Source organism: Durio zibethinus, chromosome 25 (assembly GCF_047325235.1).
Source record: "Durio zibethinus cultivar Kanyao isolate XHJ-2024 chromosome 25, ASM4732523v1, whole genome shotgun sequence".
Taxonomy (NCBI): Eukaryota; Viridiplantae; Streptophyta; class Magnoliopsida; order Malvales; family Malvaceae; genus Durio; species Durio zibethinus.
The window spans coordinates 12,938,344-12,949,563 of record NC_143186.1 but is presented as its reverse complement, the minus strand read 5'-3'; the positions used below and the strand labels follow the sequence as shown (position 1 = coordinate 12,949,563).

Here is an 11,220-nt window from a genome sequence, read left to right as displayed (position 1 = left end):
TCTAAATACGTTAAAGTAATTTATCAAACTCAATGTGTATTGATTTTAAAATTAACCTCATTATTTATTTTAACAAAATTATTTAGATAAATTCTTTTTGTGAAAATCAAAAAAATTAAAAATTCACATTATAATACATGATATTGATATTTTTTTTTCTCAACCAAAATATAATTTCATTAATATCAAAACATGATAATTGACATCACCATCTCTGTGAAAACAGAGTCCTACAGGAGATAAGCCTTCTTATCATGACTCCCATAATATTGATATTTCGGTTTATCAAATAAATAATTTTGTCATTTTGTTTTATCAAGATTCAAAATTCATTTTTTAAATGTATAAGAACTTGTCCCTCATAATAATTTAGATTTGAATATCTTATTTTATTTGGCTGGATGAAATAGTCATTCCATTCATGGTTTATTTCAAATTCATTACAAATACAGCATTGTTCAATAGTTTGGTTCATTATAAAATTTTTTATGTGATATTTAAACTAATTAAAATACTATTAACTTTGGTATATTAATTTAAATTATTATTGTTATAATTGATTAATATAAATAATAGTAATAATATTATTAATATGATAATAATATTATTAATTTTATATTATTAATAATTAAATTATATAATAAACATAATATATTTCTAAAAATATTTTTATATTATATGCACTAAAATATTTTTATATTAGACAGACTAAATTTAATAACTAATTTTATTTATCAAAGTTGCCACGTTAGCAAGTCAATGCCACGTGAACAAAGTCAATGCCTATGATATTAAGTAAATGGCCATATCGATATTTTTAACAATAAAAAATTAACGGAGTTAGTGATTGAACTAAGATTATCAATGAAAATAATACGAATACTAAATTTATATCAATTATAGTACATGGACTAAATTCCAAAATTTCATAAAGTATAAGAACTTTTGGTATAATTGGACCCATAAAATGATTTTTATGCTCTTTATGTTGTAGATTAATTACTATATAAAACAACTTAACCTGATAGTGATGTAAATTTGTCAATGTTTGAGCATTGCATTGAGATCTTACACAAATTACAAACATATCATCAATATTTAGGATTACAATATTATTCTTTTCACAAAATAAAGAAACCTCGTTGTGAAAAGATTCTCATACATCATCTATAACTGTTTGTAGCCATTGCTTTGTTACTATATTAAAGCCATTGCATTCACAACATCTTGATTTCGCCTTTGTAATGCTAATGACAATTCATTTGTAATCTCTGAAATATTTTTCATCAAATGCAATTGTAAGAAAAGTTCAAAGAAAAATCAAAAGATTGAGTTGAATTTAATAAGGCATAAGCTTTTCTTTTTTGCTTGACCTAAGTTATTCACATCCTTTACAACAATTTCAAGCACATTAATAATAAAACTAAACAAAAGAATCAAATTAATGAAAGACCCATAAAGTGAATCAATTGTGTATCCTCGGCTCGTTGAAGACTTGTTTCTTGATTTAAACATTTTCCTGTAGACAGTTCTTTGACTTGTATTGGCTCAATAACTTTATCTAATTGCTTTGCTTAAGGAACATCTCTTTGTTTACATTAGGCCCCAACATATTCACTACATTTATCATAATGTTGAAGAGTAATGCAATTTGAGCATCGTTATTTGTCATGACTAAAAGTGTCAATTAAAGTTGATGAGCAAAACAATAAAAATAATCAATGGATGTATTATCTTGCATGATCAATTTTTTTAGACTATTGAATTCACCTTGCATGTTGTTTGTTCTATCATAACTTTGCCAACAAATTCTTGGCATACTCAAATTATACTTTGAGAATAATGCATCAACAACTGTTTTAAGTGACAAAACAGTTGTATCACTAACATGTGCTATTCCAAAAAATTGTTCAATAACAAATCCATTGGAATCCACATAACACAAAGTAATAGCAGCTTATTTTTTGATTGAAACATCACGAGATTCATCAAAAAAAAATAAAAAATAATTCATCTTTAAGATCTTCCATAATAGTATTTGTAGTCTCAATTGTTGCGGTACTAATAAGATCTTTTTGAATAACATACACTATCACTTTTGAATTTTTCAATGCATTTTTCAAGACAACATTATTAATGGTTTAATTGTGATTGGCAAGAAATCTAAAAGCTCAAGAAAATTTTCTTGATTGTTAGATTTCTGATTTTGATTTCTATCACAAATGCCAAACCTTGACATAAATGAAAGTAAATGCAATCAAGTGTCATAGTGAAGCAAACTTGATAATCTTTTCATGCTTGATCAGATTGCTTTGCAAAAGCAAAATTGATATATTGCTTTTGATTTAGAAAATTTGACAACACTTTCAAGCTTTGTTATAAGCAATATTAGGACCTCTAACTTGAATATCAAATCCTTCTTCTTTTTTATCAATTTGTTAATCCATTTGAAACAAAACAATCACCACTTGCTTTCTCTCCAATATTTGACCTATAAAGATAACAACATAAGCAAAAAGTGGCATATTTCTCTATACTATGTTACAACCAATTAACATAACGTTTGACTCATGTAGGAATAAAACAAAGTAATGCCTTTTCAATTTTTTTTTTGATTTTATGTTCATAAGGTTGACATGAACCTTTTTGCCAATAAGTCTTCGAATCTTATCTCTATCATTGGCGTTATAGTCCAAAACTTTTTTTTGTAGCCTAGGATTTGAAGGAAAATCATCTAAGTTTAATTTAACCCGAACTTGCTTTGTGCAATGTTATATGCCACTATTATTATTTTCAAATGATTCTTTAAAAATTAGATTCCTCTTAATAAGATATTTCTCCGTAATTAATTAAATTAAATAATTTAGTCTATACAATTTATAAGATATATGATAAAAAATCAAAATATAATTATGCATGGTAATGAACATCAATCTACCTACATTTGAGAATAGTTTAAACATGAAAATTCTATCATGTAAGAAAAGGACTGGTAAAGCAAAAAAAAAACTCCAAAAAGTACCAACAAACAATAGACGACAAGTTACCTCATTCTCTGTTTGCCACATTTTGCAAAATAATCTAGGAAAAAACGACTTTGACGAATAGGAAGAAAATCATGGTACCAATCATTTCAAATAGATAAGTAAAAATGCAATTCATGTATTCTAAAAATAGTGCCATGCAAGAAATTCAAGCAAAAGCAATAGTTATAACAGCAACAGGATTGAAAAATTATAAATTTATAATACCAGAAAAGAATTCGTGAAAGATTTTAAAATGTTAATTTCATTACTTTAAAAAAATCACTTGAGCATTGGCACGTACAAAAGTGGGTAATGGATGTTAATTAAGGTTATATGATGCATGTGACATTTTTTATCAACATAAAAATTTACAGGGGTACAAATCGTAAAATAAGGATTTATTTCAATACAATAAAAGAATAAAAATTTAAGAATTTATTTAGTATTTCAACACATAAAAAAAAAAGGAAAAACACAAAAGCATCAACTAGCGTAGAGGTGGCTAACGGTCGTTAACTAAAGTTACGTGATGCACATAACATTTTTTTTGTCTAAGAGTTTATTTATAAACAAATCATATAATAAAGATTTATCTTATTACAATAAAAGAATAAAATTTTAAAAACTTGTTTACCATATTTCATATCTTAATCGTGTCAACACGGTTAAGACAATATATTATTCATGTCATGTTCATGTCAAATAGTGATGACACTTTTAAAATATAGTACTTATCATGAAAGCATATATAACATACAAACTATAAAAATTATGTTAATTTATTTCTTAAATAAATTAATAATTAAATTTATCATATCATTGCGATATTAAAATAGATTATAAATATTTAATTTTAAAATATTTTTGTTTAAATATTAATTTAAATGAAAAATTTTTTAAATAAATGTATTAATCATGTCTAATCATGTATTTGTGACTAGTCGTGTTAATCATGTTATGTTGTGTATTGTTACTTGAGTTGTGTTAAACAAATTAACTTTAAACATATTGGCTGTGTCATGTCACTTGTAACACGTATAATAAATATATCATATTCGTATTTAAATTATTCATGTCATTTAAATATTTGTATCGTATTCATGTCAAGATTATTCGTATCAAGATTATTTATGTTTAAAATCATACTTAACACAATATGATATGATGATATGAATTATCAAATTTAATATATAGGTTTTAAACTCTAATCATATGTATAGATATCGTAGAAAAAGAAATTGTTTTGATGGACAACATGAGATTGGTGTCTTCCACGAATGGAGCCAGGATCTTCTATCAGAGAGAGGACCGGGGCAACTTGAATTTTAAGCTATATTAAAATAATATTATATAATTATTTTTATATTTTATGTTAAATAAATTAGTTTAAAATTTATTTCTTTAGGAATTATAATTAACTATGAGGATATTATAATAAGAGTTTATATTTAACGTATTGTTAGTATATAAATTTTATATACTGTTAATGAATTATATGATATCTCCTCATTAAGTAGAAATTCTTTTTTAAAAAAATTAACTTTTGTATATTCATATTTAAAGCTAGTAAAAATGTTTGTTTAGTTATTGATAAAGTGACATTATCAGATTCATTATAATGTTTAGAATCTAGGGGTGATAACGATTCAAACTGAATCGGATTCAATTCTTTTTTTTTTTGTTAATATATAATATTATGAATTTTTAAGATTCAATTTTAATCTGAATCGATCTTCTTTTGAAATTAATCCTATTTGAATCAAATTCTATAAGTTCTGTTTTATTCATCGATATTTAAAATTTAATTTTTTTGTATATTATTTTAATAAAATTTTTAATATATTTAAATAGATTTATATATAAAACAATTGTTTTTATTTTATAAAAATTTAAAATATATATAAAACTAATAAAAATATATAATTCATTTTGATTGTTTTTTTTATTTTTTATATCCTGATCCAAAATTCAATCTGAAATTAATATATACATTAATAATTGAATTTGACCTGAATAAACACTACAATTTTGAATCGACTTATGATTTTTCAGTTTTTTTTTTCTTATCCCTAATAGAATCTATACATTAAAAATACATTAAATATAAACTCAAATATAAACTCATTATAATAATAATATGCTATATGTGCAAGGGTTTGTTTTATTGGATTCTTTTAACAATAATATATATATATATGCTAAGTTGACCTCTTTACCCAAGGTTAAGCACTTGTTTTAATTCCGCTCCCACTATAGCCTAATTTTTTGCCAAACCATAATCATTGAAATTTGCAGTTTTTGAAGTTTATTTGCCTGCTTATATCATATGACTAAAAAATTCCTTGAAAAGCAGATTGTGAATGCAACATAACCTAAAGAAACCCCCAACTTGCTATCAATCTCCAACCAAATACACTGTGATTATAATTATGTAAATTTCTCAAACATCTTCATTAATAACCTTTCATAGCTTCAAAGAAACTCTTCAAAAATTACCAACATTACTTGTCATAACGTAATAAAGGGGGTATATCGCCATACCAATTAAGCATAACAACTACTAATAGCTCTGTTTTGACAAAGACCATAACATCCTTCTGATATTCGGCAAAATAATCGTCCATCAAATAAACACCTAGCCATCCAAGGAGAGTGCCAAAGCATTTGCAGCATTGTGCCGTTTCCGAGTTCCAATCATTGTACGAAAGAAACTAATCACATCGAATATATACCACAAATAACAACAAGGGCTCAACCTCCACTTTCTTTACCCATTTATCATCCAAATATGGATTCCAAAAGCACAACGTATCGTATCTTCTCCCGAGACAATGGAGGTCAAATCCACAACAAATATTTCCACCCCCTTTTAAGCTCAAAACCCACTACAAGCTAATATTTAACAATAACAATCTGTATCCTTAATATTATCTTCTGTCCTTCGCACAAAATTTCAAATAAACTCACTTGCAAATCCGATAACCACCAAACAATACCATTCCAGCTCCTATTTATACCTAAAAAAAGTCAAACCAATCAAGCCAACTCCAAACCCGAAAAGAATAACAAAACAGATTGCAACCCAACAAGAATCCCCTAATTTCAAATCAATAAAATAGAGACCTATGTGTTTTATGAACAAAACTTTCAATGCATTCAATCCAAAATTCCTTCTCTTACCAGATATGATAAATAAATAAAAAGCAAGGTGGAAATAGCCTGGAACATATCTTTAAAAGTTTTGCATAGCACACCCAAATGGTGACCATGTAAACCCCTCTATCGAGTCCTCGACTGACCTTCAATTCCTCGACCGTAGCTCTTTGAGTTGCTCGACCACTACCTCATCTTCACAATTTGCCCAGAAACCAAGATGTTTGCTCAATTTTCATGCTTCTTCTGCTTCTTTTGTAATCACTTTTTGTCTATTTGAGAAGTTCTTATTAGATAAGGATTCATTGCAAATCTTTCATGGAAGCTCGAATCAATTTTGCCCTGGGTCTTTTTCAGTTTTCTTCCTTTTCTATTCTTCCTTTGGGAAATTTTTTCAAGAGGGTCCTTCATTTCTGTAAATCTCACCTTTCTGCTCCTCTTGTATGCTTTTCCACGGTTTGGGATATGGTTTTGTTTGTTTCGTCAACACCTTCTTCCCTTTCAAAAGATGGGCCCTGCCACTCTTAGAAACCCCATCTTGTTTTTATCAAGGCCACTTTTTCGTGGGCCCTTATCTAACATATCCGATCCCATGCCTCCATCCTCACTTGTGCTCAAATCTACAACCGGGCCCACTATGGTATCTCCCTCTCCCATCGGCAATCCAGCTTCTACCACTTCCAGATGGCTGTTTTGAATAAATTCTTGTCCCACCTCTTGCTCCTCATTAATGATCTCCATTCCCTCACCCACGTCTTTTCTTTCTATGCCTATGCAAGTAGCCTCAGACTCTTCGACTAATTCCTGTGTCTCATCATTAACTAGATCCTGGCTGTAATTCTAGGTTGAAGTTCCCAGAATTTGTTTCACTTCTGCTTCTTTATCTTCCTCCAATGCACCTTGAAAGCTAGCCTCTTCTTCGGATGACCACTGATAGCTACCCTGGTCATGTTTTTTGATAGCATTTTCATCCATCGTGTATGCCTGGCAACAACAATGGAATAACGAAATCACATCTGAACCCACTTCCAACACTCACGATGACTCTTGTCACCACACTCTCGGTTAATGGTCTCTTCAATCTTTTCTAACTGGTCTGTCATAATAAGCATAGCACCTCGACTGAAGTCATTAAACTTTAAAGTCTTACCAACCATAGAGACAAGTTCCCCCTATATGTGGGCTATGTTCTTAAATATATTGTAATTCCATACATGTAATAGGACACCAAAGCACGGAATCCACGTTGTCTGGTATTTGGACTTAATGTTCTACGACCAGTCCTCTACTTTTACAAACCATTTCTTTAGCCAGACCCATCCTGTGTTCTTCGTCACCTCCATTGAAACTTTCTCATTAAAGTTTATTATGAATTGTCTGCCAGAGATTTTCTTGACATGAATATCAAAGACTCCTTGCATTCGGAAGTTTTCTTGCAACTTGTCTGCCTTATAGTAACCACGTTCAGTACATATCTCACAACTCTCCAGATTATGCAATGCTTCATCGAAAATGCGTCCTTGCAAGACTTCCTTCGGTTGTTGCTATATTTCTTATTCCCACTCAGTTCATCCTCCTCGCTGATGACCATTCTCCTGCCCAACCAATGTTTGCATGAATGTTCTACCTTGTCCCTCGTCACTAATGGCATTCAAACCGTCCAGTCTCCTTACATTTCATTTTCCCCACCTCCATTGATTTTCCTCATTTAGCTCTCCTGTTTTTCCTTTCTTACTGCCTTGTATCCTTCTCTAGTGTAACGATCAACTTTGAAACCATGCATGATTAACACCAATTCTATAGTCCATTAGCCATTTATCCTTCAATCTTTCCACTTCTCTTCTGGCGTCACCATATTCGGCGAACCGCACAAAGTCGAATCTTTTCCCCATTCCACTCCTTTTTTGAGGGATGAAAACATCCACCACCCTGTTGTGATTCTGGAATATCTTTTGAAGCCATCTCCAATGGAGTTAGGGAGGAATGCTGCTAACGAAAACTGAAAACGCCTAGCAAGCCATTAGCAATTACAACTCCTTAACAACCTCAACTTCGCTGTGTCATGTATTATTAACACTACAACAAAAGAGGCTGTAAGTGAGGGTCACGTTTCTTACTAAAAGTATATATAATTCTCACTATTTTTTTTAGTGAGGGTCAATGTGACTCTCATGAGCTCTCGCTGAAAATTCTCTCATTATTTTTCACTACAAGAAAAGAAAAAATTAGTGACAATTTTTTAGTGGCATTTTACTTATAAATGCTATTAATTTTCATGTTTTTATATAGGTCGTGACGTTTTTTATCAAAACCTCATGAAATTTTCAAATAATGACAAACGCCACTAAAGATAAGATTAGCAGCATTTATTCACTCAAAGGCTACAATATAAAATACCAAAATTTATTAAATATAATTATAATTATATGAGTAAACTGTTCTTTAAACTTTTTTAGTGGCGTTTTTATGAAAAATGCTGCTAATTGAAAGATTTAGTGGCGTTTTAATCAATAAACGACGCGGATCCCAAAAGTGCATTTAGGATAGATTTAGTGGCGTTTGAAAGAATAAACGCCAGTAAAAATTAGTGGCGTTTTAAAATAAACATCACTAATTTTTCCTAAATTGAAACCCAGGTTTCTTCTTCTTCTTTGCGCTTGATTTCCTTTCCTTTCCCAGGTTTCTTTCTTCTCTGCAAACCTAGGCCATTTGTTTCATTCTTGCTTTTGATTCCTAAAATGAAACTCAAGTTTCCTTTTCTTTTTTGTACTCGATTTCCTTTCCTTTCCCAGCTTCTTTCTTCTCTGCAAACCTAGGTCATTTGTTTCATTTTTGCTTTCGATTCCTTTCCTTTTCATGCTGTTTCCAATGGGTTCTCTTTGTTTTCGATCTTATTCTTTTTCCTTATCCAATTTGTTCCGAATCCCACTCTAAACTCAACCCTCGAGAACTTTTCCGTTCATTTGTCGCTGCCGTTCCCATCACTGTCGTTCATCTCCCTTTTCCTTCCATCTATAACACTGGTTTAAGGTTAGTAACTGAACATGTATTTTCTGCTTATTTTCAAATTTTTGTAATTTTTAATATTAACTTTTAGGGTTAATATTATTTTCAATCCCATGAGAAGTTACGTTATCCAAGCGTGGAAGTATTTAGAAAATCCTTGTCTGTCTTTATCTTTGTTCAACTTCTGTCATTCATTTCTTTGTCTAGTTTTCTATTGTATGCTGAAATTGGTGGACTTGGCCAGCGTTTGCAAGTTTGCTGTTTTAGTTCAAGCATTTAGAGTAGATTGTTGAACTATAAATAGTTCTCTGTCTTGAATTATAAACAATAGTGCAGAACCAGAAAGTGTAAAGTTCTCGTCTAGTTTTTTGTTATATGCCGAAATCGGTGGCCTTGGCACTAATTGTTGAATTATAAACATTTTCACAGTAAATATGCCCAAATGTAATAAATTATGCTCAAATGTAATAAAGGAGTTGAGTATAAAAATGATATAGCTGATGTATTTCGGAGATCATTGGATGTTGCTGATTCTAGAGCTTCTCATATAGGGGCAGAGATAGAGCGTCAAATTGATGAAAAAAAGGGAATTAAAGCTAAGCTGGAAGAGGCATCTAGAGAACCAAGAAGGAAGATGTATGCTGTTTGCTCTTATTTTGAGTCATCTGCTGTTTGCATCTTATAGTTATTCTTTTAGTGAAAATCTGCTTAAAATACATTTACATTTCAGGAAGAAAGCAAATAATTGCAGAATTTAAAAGCTTGCTTTCTTCATTTCCCTAGGAAATGAGTTTGATGTAGAGTCAATTAGGTAAGTACAAAAAGGCTGCAATAGATATTCATTCTATCCGGGCTGATATGTAATCTTTTTCCAGTATTCTTGATGGGAAGGTTAGTACTTTATAAGTTGTGTGGTCATTTTTGGTTTTGCTTTAAGGGCTTAGGGATCATTTTTTTCTATATGGACTTACAAAGAATTTGTAAATAATTATTTATGAACAGATGAAAGAGTGTGAAATTTATCTGTCAGATCTGCTGACCATGTTGCTGAGATGCATAAGTTGCAAGCCATGGTATGATTGGTTAATATTACTCTGTTATTTTGATTAAACATGTCTTCAAGAAACTTGTGATAGGAAATTGATGCTTGTTGAAATTAAAGGGAAAGATGCTTACATTTACCAGTAAAATCTGCGTTTGTCTGTGCTACCTTAGTGGCTCATTTCCTCCCCACTGGTTCCACATTTCAGGTTTTCCTTGAGCCTTCTTTAGAGCCTCTGGACTATTCCTTCGCTGATTGTTTCATCTCAAAATTGTTGCTACAAGTATTTTTTTTTACCTTTTCAAGTTGCTACATTTGTATCAATGCTTGCAGTAGTTTACATGAGAATATTCCTTGAGGAAAATATACCAAATCAAGTGGACAGTATAACACAATCAATCTTGAAAGAGCAAGTAAGGCTTGCTATAGTAATATTTTCCTGGCACTTTGCCTATTCTCGAAACTGGTAAAATTAGGTTATCATTTTAAAGAAGTGAATGTATAAGTTGTTTCCATGGCCTAATACTCACAATAATTTGATGTAATTGTGTTATTATTAATGTTTGAAATGACTAATAAAGTTTTAATTTCAGTATACAATTTTCCTAGGCAGCAGTTGTTGCTTTCTTCAATGGTCTTGCAGAGGGTGAGATGATATCTTCATCAATGGTATGACTTCCTTTCTAATTGTGAAATTATGACTTTTACCAATTAGAAACTTGAGATGAGTTTTTTGATCTCATAATCCAAATATACATAGCTGAAAATGACAAAATCAATGATTTAGAAGCAAACTCAAAGAAATGAACAAGCAAACCAAAACCGAAAATTAATAGGGTAGTAAAGCAAGAGCATGAAAATAAATTAAAAAAAAAAATTAAAACACTTGACTCAAGTAACAAAGTGCCTCCTAGGTGAATGCTCAACCTAGAAGCAACCTTGTACCATCCTTATCAACCTCTAAACAGCCATGAAAAATCAAAGAAACAACAA

The 11,220-nt window shown here is 30.2% G+C and overlaps 1 long non-coding RNA gene across 2 annotated transcripts; it reads left to right on the top strand.

Moving 5' to 3' along the window:
* The first annotated feature begins 8,810 nt into the window (after positions 1 to 8,810).
* Positions 8,811 to 10,834, top strand: LOC111275949 (uncharacterized). Of its 2 annotated transcripts, XR_016333677.1 has the most exons (4): positions 8,811 to 9,209; positions 9,737 to 9,821; positions 9,916 to 10,258; positions 10,436 to 10,834. It is a non-coding gene; the product is annotated as an uncharacterized LOC111275949 (long non-coding RNA). The 2 variants fall into 2 exon arrangements; XR_002688429.2 differs by lacking the exon at positions 10,436 to 10,834 and having other exon boundaries at positions 9,916 to 10,296.
* The last annotated feature ends 386 nt before the right edge of the window (positions 10,835 to 11,220 follow it).